The sequence below is a fragment of the Chenopodium album genome, chromosome 5 (assembly GCF_948465745.1).
Source record: "Chenopodium album chromosome 5, dcCheAlbu1.1, whole genome shotgun sequence".
Taxonomy (NCBI): Eukaryota; Viridiplantae; Streptophyta; class Magnoliopsida; order Caryophyllales; family Amaranthaceae; genus Chenopodium; species Chenopodium album.
This window is the reverse complement of record NC_137838.1, coordinates 64,652,900-64,672,349: the sequence shown is the minus strand read 5'-3', so window position 1 is coordinate 64,672,349 and position 19,450 is coordinate 64,652,900. Positions and strand designations below refer to the sequence as shown.

Here is a 19,450-nt window from a genome sequence, read left to right as displayed (position 1 = left end):
CATTTACTGTTCAGATTTCATGTTGAAGATCCGCTCGCATTAGTGGGGGATTGTTGGAAATAGGTAATGCAAACGAATTCTCGCGCCCGATCGGGCGGTGGTTCGCCCGACCGGGCGGAGGTGGCTAAGGAAAATAGGAGAACTTTCGCGCCTGATCGGGCGGCCCTCGCCCGACCGGGCGACGGACTCGAGTTTTTGACGAGCCCGATCGGGCGGCTCTCGCCTGATGGCTCGCCCGAGATGGGTTTTCTAGATCGCCCGACCGGGCGCGACAATAGGTCTGGAAAAACTTTATCTCGCGCCCGATCGGGCGGATGTTTGCCCGATCGGGCCCGCCTTTTTCCTAGGTCGGTTTGCTTTACTTGTCTTCGTTTTCTGGGACTCATATAAATACGAGCCTTGTCTCTTCATAAGAGTCGAATTACTTTTCAAGCCAAAAACACAAAACCTACCCTTTGAGATCCGAACAGTTCTTGAGCAATTCCACTCTTCGAGTTCGGGTGCACGGATTACGGAGAGAGTTGCGTTAAACTTAGGGGGCGTGCGTCACTAGGAAACTTGTACCGGTGGTGGCGTATTTCGCTTCTAAGGCAGTGGATTATTGTTCCACGGCGCGACTGTGAGTTTGGGATCTTCAATCTAGGAAAGTTCTAATCTTTTGTTTGTTATTGATTTCAACAGTTATTTTACCAACAACACTAATTTCCATAACCCACAAAATGATGATTTTATTGCCGGGGTTTTGTGATTCTTTGAAATTTTGATGCAAAGAATTGGGGAATATTGATAAACAATTAGGTTTTTAGAGTAAGATAGCGGCATGAAACTCATGATCCCATTATTCCCATCATATCACCCCCACCCACCACCACCACCAAGGCGGAAAATAGATATTTTTGGTACTTTAGTAGCAATAAACCCTAAGATCAGAAAACATCTTTGCCTCAGTAGCGGTGTCGACGAAAAAATAGATAGACATATCAGAAACCACTTCAAAGGAGAACTCAGAGGAGCGCTTCAATGGAGGAGGCTAACTGAGAGTATGCTTCAAAGGAAAAGGGGGAAAGCAGCCTCGTGTTCTCAAACGACAAAATAAGAGGATCAGAGGAAAATCAGGAAAAAAAAAATTAAGGGCACAAAGGGAAATCCCCTGTTCCTAAGCAATAGTAACTGAATTGCTCATATTTATAGAAAGGGTTAAAGATTCTACTCAATTAAAATAATATACTTCACAATCTAATGGGAAGCCCTAGAAAAAAGCCTTATTTATGTTACACGTAGCAACTCTTCTTGTATTTTATTACTTTATGTAGACCTATCAATCGGGTCGGGTCACGAGTCATTTCGAACATGGTCATTATTTCAAGTTACGGGTCAAAATGTTTTTGACCAATATTATTATTATTATTAGTCCTACTACATTACACATCAATTCCTAAGTAATTTTGTATCAATGATATGTTTTAAAATTTGACATAGAGATTAAAAATTTATCTTAAAATTCAATAAACAACCCGGGCATCTCACGAGCACAAAACTAGTAACTAATATATAAAGCTAAATTTTTAGACAGATTACGAGGCAGCGATACTTGGCGTTCCAACTTTTCGTCAATTGTCGCGCCACGTTGGATGGGATTAAATAGACTTCATAAACTAAAAAAGTTAGTTTAGAATTCTATTTGGATAGAATTTTAGGATAAAATTGTCGGTTTTGTTTCAGGGTTTTTTGGAATCCCTCGGGATACTGGTCACGCTCTGCCGGTAATAAGACTCGGACACCTGCAAAACAACGAAACTCCGTTGATCGGAGATCCGCCTCCGACGATCAAGTTAGTGATCAAAAAACAGAATAAATGTAGAGAGAGAGGTTGGAGCTATTTAGTGCTCTTTTTAAGGTTATGTCACAATCCACCCCTCCCATCAACAATGATTGGGGTATTTATAGGGGTGGGGATTTGTGCCCCTTAGGGTAAGTGACCTAGGATTTAGTGCTCTGATTGGCTGCGCAATCAAGAGAGGGCACGTGTCCCCTTGGGGGCGCCGGTTTTGCAGCATTCTAGGATCTTGAGCGTCCTAATGTAAGGAGGCCTTCAGTCTCTTTATTTCAGGTGCTCTCTTGCTCTTTTAATTCGTGTCATCTTCCTACAGTGACACATGTCACCTCTTTATTGGGCCACGTGTCATCTTGGGATTGGTCCATGCATTTAGGGTAATTTTTACCCTAAACATTTGCCCCTCAAAGGGGGTGGCTCGTCCCAATCGGGCTGCGTGCTCTGATTTCACTCGTCCGATACGCTAGGCGTGTTTTGAGCAATTAGAGATGTTTGCAGGAGTCGGACGGAATCATCCGTCTACTTGATTGGGTTGAATGCCTTGTCCGAACGGTCTAACGTCTTTGAGGAACTTAGCCTGGTCATTAGTCGGACAGGATGGGCCGAATGGCCTATGTTTGGGCTGGATTCCTTGATTGACTCGTCTGACGTCTTCAAGGAACTTAGCCTAATCGTCAGTTGGATAGAATAGGCCGAATGGCTTTTGGTAGGCAACCAGTTGTTCTCCATTTTTTGAAGAGAATGGATCAACTTCTGAGGCGGATGTCGAACTTGACGGGCAATTACGACGCCCGTTCGGATTCCGCCTTAAATACTTTGTCATTAGCACTAGTAAAAAAAACTAAATGGGAAGCCCCAATTGGCAAGCGGTTTTTAAAATTCGCTTCGAAAGACCCAATTTTTTTAAAAAAAAATCTCTTTTTTGGAATGGCAAGCGGTTTTGGTGGGTTGCTGCCACCACTCCTTTCACTCCCTTTTCTCTTTTTTTTTTATTTTCGTGGGTTTGTAGCTGCTCTTGTGCGAGGGTAGTTTAGTTCGTGTGGGTTGCTGCGTTCGTGGGGAGGTGTTGCTCGTGGGTTGCTGGTGCCTATTCGTGGCTGATGCTACTGTTTTCATGGGTTACGGTTGCTCATGGGTGGCTGGTGGTGTTCGTGTGTTCTGAATTTTCGCCCCACCACCATACCTTTCTCTCTCCCTGCCCTAATTTAAGCTACCTTATTCAAAGGCACCACCGCTCTAACTCTCACCCCACAATCCTTCTCTTTCTCACTCTCAATTTAGGTTGAGCTCTTGCTAAACTTTACTTCAATATGTAATAATTGTTTATTTATTCCAAACTTTAAAATTAGGGTTTCAAATTTACTTAACACATTTATCTTAATTATTTTATTAATTGTTATTTTATTCCATAATGTTAATTGTTACTTTAATTGATTAAATGTTACATACATACATATATGTATGTGTGTGTGTGTGTGTGTGTGTGTGTGTGTTGTTTGAATTTGAGTAGCTTTAAAGTGAATTTTTTGAAGAGAATAGTTATTAGTTAACATGATAGTTTGTTAAATTTGGTTAGTAAATTATAATGTTTGAATGGATTTCTATGAATGAATGGATGGATTGTTAAGGAAACCTTAGTTTGATTTTAGGTAATTTAATTAGCACTATACGAATGAATGAACTTGTGTATTGTTGAATGTCAAATAAATGCAAATTATTAAATGCTTGCATAATCATTTGCCTAGATACCCGTTCGAGTCTTTCTCAATAGGAGAAAGTCTTGAATAGTCCCTGGTTGGGACTGTTCTTGGACGTTTAATCTCACTTAGGTAGTGAATGTATGTCTCTTTTTCGATTTTAAGGAATATCTCGGCTTATCATTTTCTCACCATGTTCTCTGGGTGCATATGTAGGTAAGTAATTACCTACATTGTGTACTTGGAGAACTGGGGGGAAATGCTGCCGGATTTTCCTTAAAATTGAAAAGTTGACATACATTCACTAGTGAGATTAGACGTTCAAGGGTTAGGTTGGAGTGATAAGGACCTTTTGGGAGCATTCATTTTTACGCGATATAGATGAATTATATGCTATATATACTTTGATTGACATAATATATGTTACATTTATACATTATTTTAAATGTGTCGATATGTTTAAAGGCAATTTAAAACGTCAATGGATCGCGGTTGGATGTATGGTAGACGTTATACATTGGAATTCTTTAATGGGCTTCAAGAGTTTTGCAAGACTAATTCACAGTATCAGCTCAGAACGGGTGTCAATTACCTTTATTGTCCTTGTGTCAATTGTAATAATGTCACAAGGGTCGATAGTGTTGATACCATCATGGCTCATGTACAATGTCATGGGTTTAGGCCTTAATATCATGTGTGGGTTTGGCACGGTGAAAAAAGACCGTATAGAGTGAATGTTGTTAGGAATGAGACGCATGCTAAAAGTGCCAAAATTCGTGTGGAAGAGGAATATGGGAGTGATGATGATGGAGATGGGGATGAGGAGGGGATGAGATCGAGGATGTTGGTGATGATCACTTGGATGAGATGATGCGTGATGTTGAAGGTGAATTTGGTGACCGATCTGATGTATTTGACTCATTATCAGAAGCTACCAAAAAGCCTTTGTATCCTGGGTCCAAAAAATACACAAAACTCTCAGTCGGGCTAACACTTTTTAACATTAAGTCGAAGCATAACTGGAGCGACACTAGTTTTACTTCTTTGTTAACTGCGTTATGTGACATGTCGCTAGATGGGAATCAACTTCCTAATTCCTACTATTATGCAAACAAACTCATGTGTCCATTTGGTTTGGAATATAAGAAGATACAGGCATGTCCTAATGATTGTGTTTTCTGTATCAAAATGAATATGAAGAGTTGGAGGAGTGTCCACGTTGAGGTAAGTCGCGTTACAAGCAAACAAGCTGCAATGCTGGTATGAAGGGACCTCCTGCCAAGGTGTTGTGGTATCTTCCCATTATTCCAAGGTTAAAGCGTCTATTTCCAATACCAAAAGATGCTAAAAACTTGAGATGGCATGCAGAGGGAAGAAAGAAAAATGGTTTGTTAAAGCATCCGGCTGACTCTCCACAATGGAAGAACATCGATATGAAGTTTGAGGAATTTAGTGATGAAGTTAGAAATTTAAGGCTTGGGTTGTGCACGGACGGTATGAACCCATTTGGCACTCTTAGTACCAAACATAGCACATGGCCGGTACTTTTAGTGATCTACAACTTGCCTCCATGGTTGTGCATGAAACAAAAGTACATAATGCTTTCACTTTTGATAACGGGGCCAAGGCAACCTGGAAACGACATAGATGTTTACCTTGAGCCCCTTGTTGATGATTTGAGAAAGATGTGGGACGAAGGAGTTTCCGTTTTTTATGCCCATAAGAACGAGATGTTCATATTGCGTGCAGCCCTTATGTGGACCATCAATGATTTTCCCGCATATGGCAACCTGTCCGGGTACAAGAACAAAGGGAAGAAAGCATGTCCCATTTGTATCGATGACACACCAAGCGTGTACCTTCACAACTGGGGCAAAGATGTGTACGTGAGGACCCGAAGATTGCTTAGGCACGATCACCCATATCGTAGGCAGAAAAAGGCCTTCAATGGGAAAGTGGAAGAGGGGGTTGAACCTAGGCCATTGAGTGGAAAAGAGGTTTATGCTAGAGTGAAGGGTATACCATGTGTTTTTGGTAAAACAACAAAACCAATAGACCCACATGCTCTCTTTAAAAAGGAATCAATCTTTTGGAAGCTTGAGTACTGGAAAGAACATGATGTTAGACATTGTCTCGATGTGATGCATATAGAGAAGAATGTTTGTGATGCAATTGTTGGGACAATTATGAACATTCCCGGAAAAACAAAGGATGGAAAGAGTGTGCGATTAGATTTGCAAGCGTGGGGGTTCGTCCGGAATTGTGGGTTAACAAAAAGGTAGGGAAGGCAATGGTAAAGGAAAATGGAAGCGAAGATGGTGGACAAAAACGTAAGGGGAAGCGCAAGGAAAAGGCAACGGGTAGCTCAAAGATGAAAGATGATGGAAAAGGCAAGAATAAAAAGGTTTATTTACCTCCAACTTGCTACGCTTTGTCAAAGGAAGAAAAACAAAAGTTTTGTGCTTGTTTGTATGACATTAAGGTTCCATTTGGGTTCTCGTCAAACATGAAAAGATTTGTTTCCTTAAATGGAGAATTGAAGTTGACAAGTATGAAATCCTATGATTGTCACATGATGATGCAAGTATTCCTACCGATTGCAATTCGTGGTATTTTACCGAAGCACGTGAGAGAAGTTATTACAAGCCTTAGTTTGTTTTTCAATACTATATGCAGGAAAGTGCTTGATACCTTTACACTTGATGCTCTCCAGGCAAATGTTGTTGTAACTCTGTGCCAATTTGAGATGTATTTCCCACCGTCACTTTTTGACATAATGGTGCATTTTATTCTTCATTTGGTTCGTGAGATTAAGTTGTGCGGTCCTGTAGGGAATAATTTTAAGACTTTAAAATCCCACTAGCTTGAACCCCACTGTGATCATACACTAAAGTACGGTGGCGTCCAAAAGGGAAGAAAATAGAGCAAAAGAGTCGCCAACAAGTTTTTAAGGAACTTGTAAACCGTTCACGAGGTGAAGGTTACACCCCTTAACGATCCAAGAGATCGTCAACTCCATAAGGTCATGAACCAAATAAGGGTCCGGGGATGATGGTACAAATCCAACCTAAAAGAGATTGAACCTGCCCTAATAATAGGCCTCTACTTTATTCTGCTCGTATTCATGTGCGCTTTCTGACTAACATACAATCAATAGGATTAACCCTAAACCTGTTTAATCTATGTTGGTTGAATTTAATGCACAAATAAATCTATTATTGGCGATCACTTGAATTATAATCACAATTAACCTAACAAGATTATTAATATCTTATTAAGCGTGGTTGCAAATACCAATTCCCTTTAACATTCAATAAAGGTGATCAAGCAATAACAATAAAAAATATATGTATCAAGCAACATAATAAATAATCATGTTAAAACATAGCAAGATCCTAAGTATGATACTAACAAGATTAATAACAAACCCTAGCATGTCACTAAGCAATAAAAATCAAATCTTTAATCCTAACATGATACTAACATGAATTAACATTAGGAAGAATATAGGAAGCATCGCAAGAATCATATTCAATATTAAAATTACCCTAGACATGATACTAGGAATCAAAATAACAATCTAAACATGATATCTACATCATAATATCAATTAAAATCAATTAAAGTACTTACTTGGATACCTCGTACCTCTTTCTAATAACAAAATACACACGTTAGTAACTTCAAGGAAAAATAATAATCAAACAATTAAATTAAATAATTGAAATAGAGATTTGGGACCAAACCCTCAGAAATTAAAACCTTTCACGTCTAGGGCGAAGGCAACTTCGAATATGGCTAGGTGTTTCAAGATCTTGTGAATGCGGAATTTTGTATTAAAAAGCAAAGAAGAAAGAATGCATAAATTATGTTATTGAAAATTGATGAATGATAATTGTAGATGAATGAACATTGACAATCCGTCCTTCTCAAAACGGAGTTTTTGATACGATATTTATAGAGAAAATCATCCAAAAAAGATAATTTATCAAAACAGAGTCTGAAGACCACAAAAACACCTTGGCGCCAGCCCTGGCTCATTGGCGCCAGGACCAGTGGCTAGCGCCAAGCGCCAATGCTGGCGTCTGGCGCCAATCCTGATTCCAGGCGCCAAGGCCTGGGGTTGGACGCCAAACCGGCTTTCAACGCGTTTTTGAAAATCTGATAAATTTCCGTACTGGAAGATAAAATAATATAATTTCAGTCAAAAATGCTATTTGATCTAATTAAAACTCTGAAGAGTCCTAACTGAATTAAGAATGATAAAACCTTCTAGAATGTTCTAGAAGACCAAAACCATTCCTAATTACATTAGGAATGATAAATCATATTAGGCCCTCCCCTAGATCATTGGGCCGTACTTAAAGCTCAAACCAGGCCCAGTTTAGTAAATTGGCCATAACTTCCTCAATATTCATCGGAATCGGGCTTATAATATATCGTTGGAAAGGTCTTTGCAAACCCCATCCAACTACACCACTATTGGACCCATATCATGGACAAACCAAACTGGATTGGCTGTTTTCTTAAAAATAAAGTTTTCAAAAACAGAGAGAAGAGAAAAGAAAAGAAATAAAACTTTCCGCAACACTAGACCTTTCCACACTTTCGTTTCATTCGATTATGATTCGACGTGAAAGGTACTCATCACTGGGTTTGGTTTTGGGGAGACACAAATGGGTGTCTACATGTCCAGTCTTTATGAGGTGGTTCTATCCTTTTGAAAGACACATGGGTACATTGCAAGATAAAGTCAGAAATCCAGCTCATCCGGAAGGTACTATGGTACAAGGAATAGTGGCCGAGGAGATTGGTAATTTCGTGGTAGAGTATGTTGCCGTTGCCGAACCTATTGGGCTTCCCACTTCCCGACATGAAGGGAGACTTGATAGTCATGGCACAATCGGGTCGAAACGGGTCTCACCTACTCGAGACCAGTTCTTGCAAGCTCACCTATTTGTGATTCATCATGTTGTGCAGGTTCACCCTTATTGATAGTTTGCGTGTCAAATTTCCATATAAAAGGGAAAGGGCACTAATGCAGTTGCATAATTCGATGTTTGTGAAGTGGTTCCATGATCGTGTGATGCATCAATTGGATGAGGGAGTCTCTGATAAAATAAAGTGGCTAGCTTATAGTCCAAAGGAAGATGTTCATTCATTTGAGGGATATGACATAAATGGGTACACATTATGGACTGAGCGTCGGGATCAGAAATCCTCATTGACTCAAAACAGTGGTGTCACTCTTGTGGCTTCATAAACAGAATTTGCAAGTGCAAAGGATACATCACTAGTTGAGGCACTATTATCCTACTATGGACGAATATAGGAAATATGTGAACTAGATTACCGTGAGTTCAAGGTAGGTCTATTCAAGTGTAAATGGGTCGATAATAACAGGCGCAACGTCAGACATAACGACTTCACTCTTTTAGACCTTGGCCACTTGTGGGATAGTTTGGAACCATTCATCCTTGCATCTCAAGCTAAGCAAGTGTTCTATGTAACTAACCAGCTGATCCAAAATGGTCCATTGTCCTTGCTGGCAAAAGAAGAATTTTAGGGGTTGGAGATGTTGAAGACGAGGAAGAATGTGATGCATTTGATGATTCACCCCCTTTCACTGCTCCTAGACTTGATGTAGCAAATGATGTAGACAATGACACTACTTATATTTGATCAGACCACAATGAGGGAATACTCGAATGAGGTACTTTTATTAATGCATCATAATAAAAATCTCAAGCTTGATTAGATGTGAACTATATATTCATGAAAATAAACATGTTGGGAAAATTAAAACCTCATTTATGTCATTTTGAGCTTATTTCGCTCCTAAAACCTTGTTTTTGCATGAAATCAATGACTTTTAAGCATTTTCAACTTATAAACATGTTATATATACCAAATATATATTTCTAGAAGGATTAGATGTGAAGTTGGAATGAAAAAAAAGAAGTTGGGAAAGTTAGAACATGTTATATATAACAAATATCTTTCGCTCTTAGCACCTTGTTTTTGCATGAAATATTTTACTTTTAAGCATTTTCAAATTATATACATGTAGTATACACTAAATATGAATTGTTAAGAGGATTATATGTAAATTTGTTGTGAAAACAAAGAAGTTGGGTAAGTGTTTGATATTTTGGTGCAGCACCTTTGATTACTTTTAGTGATGACTAACAATTTGCTTTGCTCGTGATGGTAGGTGTGTATACATCATGGGTAGTGATGAGAACCTTCATTGTGATAAGGATATGGATGATGAAGACCGTAGTAGTTCTCACTCTGATGACGAGTTATATGATGTTAATAAGAAGACAGATTTGGGTGAAGAGGAAGACCAAGCTCATGACGAGTTGCAACATAGGCTTGAGGAATATGAGATATCAGTTGAACGTGCCCCTCTATTAAGGATAATGTTGTTTCCAAGTTTGTATGTGATTCATAAGGACAAAGTCACATGCAAAGTCAAGTGAAAACCATTGGCGGTGGAGGGGGGGTAAAGGCACCGGTGAAGAGAAAAGCTAGGGGTGCAACAAAAGCTTTTAAGAAACTCGGGGTACCCATGGTTCTTGAGTATAACGAGTTTGGTCAACATGCTGGCCAATGGCGCAACAAATATTCCCAACATGTTGGCATACTACCTCGTAAAATACCCATTACACTTGATTGGGCCGAGGTACCACCCAGGTTGCTTCAAACGGCTTGGGACGATACAATGGTAAGTATTTTGAATTTGCTGTTTTAATTTGGCTTACAAATCATGTAGTACAAGAAAGAGGCAAAACCCGTAAATGCCCTTGGTTATTCCCCGGGCTGCTGCCATGGCAAATTCATGCCTGGGCTGCGGTTGCTGCCTTGGTTGCTGCATTTGCCTAGGCTGCTGCAGCTGCTTGGGCAGTTGCCATGGCTGTTGCTTCTGCCTGGGCAGTTGCCTTGGCTACTGCAGCTGCCTGGGCTGCTGCTGCTGCCGCTACCTTGGTTGCTGCAGTTGCCTGGGATGTTGCAGCTGCCTGGGCAGTTGCCTTGGCTACTGCAGCTTCCTAGGCTACTGCATTTTCCTGATTCTCTATGTTTTTTTTAAGCTTTTAACGTTAACAGTTGTCATTCTTACAGAGTGTGTTTAACATTCTTGATGAGCCAGCCAAGAGAAAATTGTTTGAAGCTTTCGTACAAGAGAGATTCAAAAACTTCAAAAGTTACTTGAGAACCAGATGGATCCATAAGAAAAAAAGGAAAAGACCAAAGAAAAATAAAAAGCTACTGAGGGAGAGGAGGAACCTGATATGAAACCGTGGGATTTATATCCACAAATACTTTCGGATGACTAGCACAAGTTTGTGGCGAAATCAGTAACGTCGGCTGCACTTGTGTATATATATATATATATATATATATATATATATATATATATATATATATATATATATATATATATATATATATATATATATATATATATATATATATATATATATAAATTAGAGTAGTTGTTTGCTAAATTTGGTTTACTACAAATAATGATGCTGACATTTCTTGATATGTAGGGAAAAAGTGAACAAGCTAGAATCAATGCTCTGCAGAAATTGTATAGCCATCTATGGGTTGTAAGAGATTTGCGGAATGTAGACCAAAGTGGATCAAAGAGGGTCTATACCCCACATCCAAATTATCAAAATCTGATAAACCGCTTTTTTCCACGGTCTCAACTTTGGTATGTCGTGCAATTGACTGGTGGTGTGATATGCATAGGATTGACAAGAAAATAGGCAAGTATGTCATGCATACGAATACAAAAGCAGTAGCAGATACACTTGTAAGCAACCTATGCTACTTTTGCTATTATTACACCGTCATTATTAAATATTTTCATATAAACTACATCTTACTTGGAATTTGTAACTTCTTGTTTTGTTACAGCTCGATCATACATCAGAAGTGATTGAAGGCAAGCTCACTCCAAGCATTGAAAAAGATCCTTTCACCTTGGCTTTGGGAAAACCATACCACCCTGAGCGAGTTATTGGTTCAGGAGGGAAACAACTAGGGTGGGAAAAGGTGATGGGTTCAGAATACACTAGATAAAAAAGAAGTAGATCAAGTGTTAATTCACCACATCGTATGGATGACAAGGAAAAGGAATCACTTAAGGCGGAGATACGCGTAGAGATGCAAGAACAAATGCAAAGTCAATTCAATGCCATTTTGAAGCACATGAACTTGCCAAACTTTCCATTACCCTCGATTACGCTGGTGGAATCAAGTAGTCACTTAGACCGCGCCGAGGACGATCCACTTGTTGAGAGCGAGGTAATCTTATTACAATCAAAATATAAAATATGAACTTGGTCTCTTTCAGAACTTGGTCAAACGGGGTCTGTTGCATGCCTAATTATATTACCATTGCAGATTCCTAGTCCTACGCATGCAGAGTCAATGAAGACTGCAAATCCGACACGAGAACCTTTCCTTGATGTTAAGATAAACTTCAGTAGCTAATCAAATGTGCTTCTATTAAACTTTCGTTGGTTAGTTCATAACTAATGTCCTAATCAAATGTGTAGGAAGAGATGCCTTGTGAGTTCCTTCACCCCGGGGAAAACATGGATGGAGAGTTGCAGTTGGTGGGGTATGGTAGCGCACAACCGTTTGACAAGGTCCATTTCAAGTCTAATACTGGTACCCACTATATCTTGATCGGGATCAATTCTATAGTAGTTGGGTTTGAGGACTTACCACTACCGGTGCCTAGAGAGGAATATGATTTCTTTAAGCTGCTTGAGGCGAAAGGTAGCTTTGTACAATGGCAACGTGATCGGGTGAGGTTGTTAGGAGGGGTTAGTATACACTACTTGTTTTTAAAACATTTCTACATATACAATATCTTGTAATATGACCATGTGCTTTTATGTTACTAGGTTACAAAGGAGAATCAGTCTGCTAAAAGGAAGAAGGTGGAGAAGCCAAAATCCAAGGATGTCCAACCTCCAAAGAACATGGAACAAAGACAAGGGTTGAAGGGTGAACACTTGTCGAATAAGAGTTCGAGAGCTTCTTCTACTCCATTTGTAGAAGTCGATGTCCTTAAGTCGCTCTCTAAAGCTTGTACTTTTATTCACAACCGTGTTAGTGAGTTGCCCATGGGTAGATATATTCAAGTGATTTTACGTAAGGCATTGTTCCACTATGATGAGGATGCGATCGCATTTATTTCAAGAGTGGATGTGAAGGAATTTCTCACCGGTTCCATGCTTAACATTTCCATCATTCAAGCTTTCATGAGGTAATTCAATGATACTATTACTAATCATATTGTTTTCATGATATTTCCGAATGAAAACAATGCAAATACTAATAATTTGCCCACATTACTCTTATGAAGGTCACTACAGGAGCTCATTATTAGTAAACCCAATTCTCAGGCTGCAGTTGGGTGGTTATGCCCCGAGCAGACCTCCATAACTAGATGCTTAGGCAACCCTCGTGAGGTTGTTGATTACCTTGAGCAGAGTATTAAAGAATCAACGTGTGCGGGAGACAAGTTCATATTAGCCCCATGCTTTGAGGAGTACGTTTAACTATCTCATAATTCAGTTGTTTGTTAAGTATATATGCTGACGTCTAACACTGATGGATTGTTATTTGGTGAATATATATATGCAGTGCTCATTGGAGCCTTATGGTGGTTTGTGTTTCTAATAACACAATCTACTACTTTGATTCGGCTAGTACCTGGCCACCACGGAACTTGCTAGTGAAGAACCTACTGAATGGGTACATATTGATTCCTATTGTTGCATATCCTCACCTAAGTCATTGAGTAGTTCTGTTTCTAACTTTGAACTTATTTTCCTAAAGTGTTATGAAGAAGCTAAAGTGTAATTCTATTGCGAGGCCAACGTGGAAATATGCAAAAGTAATGCCTTGAACAGTGATTTGTTTGATAAACTTGGCTTCGGTTATGGCTATGCATGACTAGATTACCTTTGTGTCAAGTAAGTGTGCGCAACAAGACAACGGAGTTGATTGTGCCCTATACGTGATGAGGTTTATGTTTGCCATAGTCAATTGTTGCACGAAAGCTCAACACGTTGACGAGGTATGGGATTGTTTTTCTTTCGATCAATACTTGCTTCCATTATTGCACTGAACACATAAATGGGAAAGAAAGAAGCCGAGGAAGCAGCCCAAATATATGCAGAACCCGATGCAGCCTAACTATCTGCAGCACCCCAGGCAGGTGCCCAGCCATGGCAGCAGCCTTGGTAGCAGGCCGGGGAATAGCCGAGGCATGGTGTTAGTGGGGATTTGAGGAATTTTGGTAAATTTGGCCAATGTGGTAAATTTTTTTGAACTTGATGCGTAATTGTTAGTGAATTTGGACTAGGTAATATTGACACTTTATGATAAAGAATTAGTCCATTTGATAAGAAATGTAGGAAATGGGCAAAGTAGAAGTCATATAGGCCTTATTTGGACCATTTTGTATAAAATGCGTCCTAAAACTTAGTAAATGCTCTTTTGATGTGATTTCAAGCCTTAGACACCTAATCCTAGATAATATTGACATATTATGAGAAATAGTTAGTGCATTTGATAAGAAATGTAGAAAATGGGCAAAGTAGAAGTCATATAAGCCTTATTTGGGCCATTTTGTATAAATTGCGTCCTAAAATTTAGTAAAATGCTCTTTTGATGTGATTTCAAGCCTTAGACACCTAAGACTAGGTAATATTGACATGTTATGAGAAAGAATTAGTGCATTTGATAAGAAATGTAGAAAATGGGCAAAGTACCTATAGGCCTTATTTTGGGCATCGATGGATAAAATGCGTCCTAATTAAAACTTAGTAAAATGCTCTTTTGATGTGATTTGTAAATGACATACAAGTTTGGTTTGAATGTATATATCCTTTGAAATACTTGACACAAAATTGGTTTGAATTTTTTATAATAGTCAAGTGTTATATAATGTTTGTTTTTTCCCCCTTAAGATTTGCGCGTTTCAATGGGAAGACCCGTTAACAAGCAAAGAATTCGATGAAATTCACGACATGTGGGCTTATTTCGTGACATTTGATGGCATCTAGTATTGTCGGAGTGGGTGCACACACACCAAATTAATTAGTGAGCTTGATGAGTTTAGTTAGTATGATGAACATTATTTTAGTTATGGATTTTTTTATATATTAACATTAATTATGATTATTAATACGTAGCAATTGTGAGTGTTATATATCTTTACACATTTTGGTGTACTTACATATTTTTGTTAATTTAATATATTAATGATGTTACTTTTGATATGATATATGTATGTATTATTTCATGTTATTATTGTATTATTCTTTGTAATATTAATATTATTAATAATTAATAATATTAATATTAATTCATAATATTAATATTAATTCATAATATTAATATTATTTTGACAGGTCACTTTTATAATTAAGACAGATGACTATTTATATTAAAACATGTCACTAATTATATTATTACTAATTAATAATAATTTGAAAAAAAATAATAAAATAAATGGCAATCGGTTTAGGAGCCAAATCGCTTGGCATTTGAAGAGAATGGCAAGCGGTTGGTCATTGGCAAGGCCCCTCCCCCAACAGCGTGCGGTTCAAAACCGCTTGCCATTGGGGGATTGGTCCACGCATTTAGGGTAACTTTTACCCTAAACATTAGCCCCTCAAAGGGGGTGGCTCGTCCCAATCGGGCCGCCTGCTCTGATTTCACTCGTTTGATACGCTAGGCATGTTTTGAGCAATTAGAGATGTTTGTAAGAGTCGAACGGAATCATCCGTCCGCTTGATTGGACTGAATGTCTTGTTTAAACGGTCTGACGTCTTTGAGGAACTTAGCCTTGTCATTAGTCGGACAGCATGGGCCGAATGGCCTATGATTGGGCTGGGTGCCTTGATTGACTCGTCTTACGTCTTCAAGGAACTTAGCCTAATCGTTAGTTGGACAAAATAGGCCGAATGGCTTTTTGTTGGCACCAGCTATTCTCCATTTTTCCAAGAGAATGGTTCAACTTCTAAGGCGGATGTCGAACTTGACGGGCAGTTACGACGCCCGTTTAGATTTCGCCATAAATGTTTTGTCATTAGTGTAAATTCCGTCAAAAGAGGCAAAACGATGGTAATCCGTTCGATTTCTAGGTTAAATTTTTTCCAAAGTTAACTGACACGCTAGAGTCGTATCACCTAATCAAAAGTATTACCTAAATCCTCTAACTAATGTAGATAAGGAAGTAGGGTCGAATCCACAGGGAAACAAGTCTTTTTATTCCTAATTAATTAATATAATCTAAACTATTAAGTAACCAAATTGTTGTTATAAAAATTATTAAACTAAAGATAATAAAAGTAGGGAAGAATAAAAGTAGGTAGAATTCAATTAATAAAAGCCTAGGGCATAGGTTCACCAATAAATAATATTCCATGGTAAAACTTAACAATCAATCATCAATGTATCAATTAATCAAATCATAAAGTGCTTTCGCTACGTATTACAATAACATAATTAATCTACCGGTATTAAATCGCATCTCTCGAATCTTGACTTAACCATTTATAAATTAACCTGCCTATTGAAACTAAGCCTTATCAATTGTCATCTCTTGAATCTCGAATCAATATTGCTAATCTCATACAAATTAAATCTGGCCAAATCATATTGCAATTAAATGAAGCATAATAAAAAGCAATAAAGATTCAACAAATTAATAAGCTTAATTAAAGAAGTGTGAAGTAATAAAGATTAAAAGCTTAAATTGAACTAAAGAAAAACAAAGAAAACGAAAAGCGTAAAGTCTGACAAAGCTACCTACAAAACTAAGGATAAGTTTATCCCCAGACTCAAACTAAAACTCCAGACTCTACCACATCAGCATTCCATTAACTTTAAATTACTTTTTTATTATTCATACTTATAAAAGACTCTCTCCATTTTCACACATTATTCCAAGACTCACTCAACACTGGCTTACCCTCCTAAATACTAACATTATTTTATAAATCTATTTCTTTTGTAAAATTATTTTTAATACCAATGATATAATTTCTATTTGTATATATTATAATTTGAAAAAAAAATACTTCGTGCATTATAATAATTAGGAAAAAAAAAATAATATAAAACTTGTAATGGAAATTGGTAATTTAATGGCGAGCTGAACTTTAAAATACATGAAATATAAAAAAACGATAATTTTGGATATAATACAATAACAATAACTCTAAAGCATGTGAAATTTAAAGGCAAATGAAACTTGAAAATACATGGAACTTTAAACAACACTATTTAGCTAGCACCTCCTCCAAAACGTGACCATATATGCTCCATCAAGTCATGTTGCAGCTGATGACATAAAAGTATCGATCCTGATTTGCATAATAATTTCGAAGAAGACCATGATGAAGTTCGGGTGCTTCTGTTTCATTCACAGCTACAGAATATTGGACATCTCATGGTGGATTCATTTCGTCATTATCATCTCTTTCATCTTCAATAATTATATTATGCAATATGATGCGTTCTTTCATGACATCTCCTACTTCAGTTTTTTTCCCAAACGTGTCGGATTACATACAATTGCGAATCTCTTTTGGAGCACTCCAAATGCTCGCTCTATATCCTTTCTTGCGCCTTCTTGATATTGAGCAAATCGTTTCCTTTTCTTAGGGAGCATGTTTGCTCGAGGAATGGATTTGACAAAAACCGGCCACTCAGGATAAATACCATGTGCTAGAAAGTATCCTAAATCGTACATTATTCCATTTATTATATATTGAATGTCAGGGCCTCGGCCTTCAAGAAGCTCATCAAATATTGGAGATCGATCCAATACATTGATATCATTGTTAAAACATGCAACACCAAAATAGGCATGCCAAATCCATAAATCTTTGGAAGCAATAGTTTCCAATATCATGGTAGGGACCCCTTGATCACCTCGAGTGTACATGCCTTGCCATTTAACTGGTCATTTCTCCCATTGCAAGTGCATACAATCGATGCTTATTATTGTTGTTACTACTAGAAGATGAAGAAGAAGGATGGTCATTCTTCTTGTCTTTCCAGGTGTTATTATTGTTGTTACTACTAGTGGTAGGCCTGTACAAAACTATCCGAGAATCCGAAAATTCGATCCGCAATCGATCCGAATTTTAGGATATCCGATTCGAAACTTCGGATATCGGATACGGATTCGGATAATGGTTTTCAAATTTTCGGATATCCGATATCCGAAAATTGTCGGATATCAAATATCGGATATCCGAAATTAAAAGGGTAAATACGGAATTTAGATAATTTTTTTTTAAAAAAAAAAATACTGAATATGGCTAAAACAAATAAACAAAAGTTACAAAACCCCTTACTTCAATCTCTCACTAAAAAGTAAAAACCCTAAATTCCTCCCACTCTCTCTCTCTTTCTATGTTCAAGCCGCCACCCCAACCTTCATAGGCTCACCGGCCACCGTTCACGGCGTTTAGGCCCTCACACTCTCATGACATAGATCTCCTTCTACGCCCAGCCACCCTTAATTTTATTTTTCATTTGGATCTTCTTCTTCTCGCATTTAATTTGCTCGGAAAATCGCCATGCTTTTCGACCTTAATCTCCAGTATGTATTTGTATTTCATTGTTTTGATGTTTTTATTGGTTTTATTGTTAATTTGGATGTTAATATAGTGATTATATTGTATCTTATTTGTTGTGAATTTTGATTTGTTATCTGAATTTCGTTCTAGTTGTTGGAAATTTCGATTTTTGTTGGATTGTCGATCTACTAGTATTTGTTGGGAATTTTGATCTGGATTTTTTTTTTTTATCTATTGTGTTAATTTTCTGGTTTTCTATTTGGGAATTTTGATTTTAGTTTTTTTATCTGATTTTCTGGTTACTTTATAATAATTATGTGAGATTAAGTTTTCTGTTTGGGGAATTCAGATTCTTATTTTGTAAATGTATGTGTTTAATTCCAGATCCATGGATGAAACCGTTGATATGACGAGTGAGAGTGTCCTCCTTCAAAAGAGGAAGGTGCACAAATTCTAGAAAATCAAAGTCTATAATCCGAAACAGAAGTTCCAAAAGTTCCTAATCTAAATAAAAGACCATACGAAGAAGCTACTCCAAGACATAAATGCTACTGTTTAGTATTTGAAGAGCATAATGCTCAAATATCAAATTGTCAATTGATATTTAATGGTCTTTTGATAATTTAATTTGCAAAAAAGATAAAGTTAATGAGATTTATAAGATAGGCATAATGCTCAAATATATTGTACAGGACTACATGCTTAATGATACAAAATTGATAAAGTTAATGAAATTTATAAGATAGGCATAATCAATTTTCAATAATATTGGATAACGGATATCCGAAATATCCGATCCGAATGATTTCGGATATCGGATATCCGAAATTTTCGGATCGGATTCGGATATCAATTTTAGATATCCGTAGCTTCCGATATCCGATCCGAAATCTCATTTCAGATCGGATATCCGATCCATGAACAGGCCTAACTAGTGGTTTTTATTAGCTCATCCTCAATAGATGTCAATATCGTATACAGCTTCAAAAGTGCGTGTTCAATGGCAAGAATTTGAGATGATGCTTGTACTTGTGAGTTAGGTTCTGGATGAAGAGACGAACCATCTCCTTTTCTTTGGAAGGATCCACCAAGAGTACAGCGATTTCCCTCCACCTGTTCAAATAAACAGTGAAGCCTTCATTCTCTTTCTGCTTGAGAATGGTGATCACGGGCAAGTAGGTCGTTGAAACTACGACCCTAATCAAATTAGATATTTATATCCTAAACTACCCTAATACAATTATAGGGGTACGTAAAAGGTCGAACCACTAAGGAAGCACACTAGCCAA

At 37.7% G+C, this 19,450-nt stretch overlaps 1 protein-coding gene across 1 annotated transcript in view; it reads right to left on the bottom strand.

Moving 5' to 3' along the window:
- LOC145632167 (uncharacterized) overlaps positions 1–19,450 on the bottom strand; it is a 91,809-nt gene that overhangs the window by 50,915 nt on the left and 21,444 nt on the right. The gene's annotated exons all lie outside the window — the stretch shown is intronic.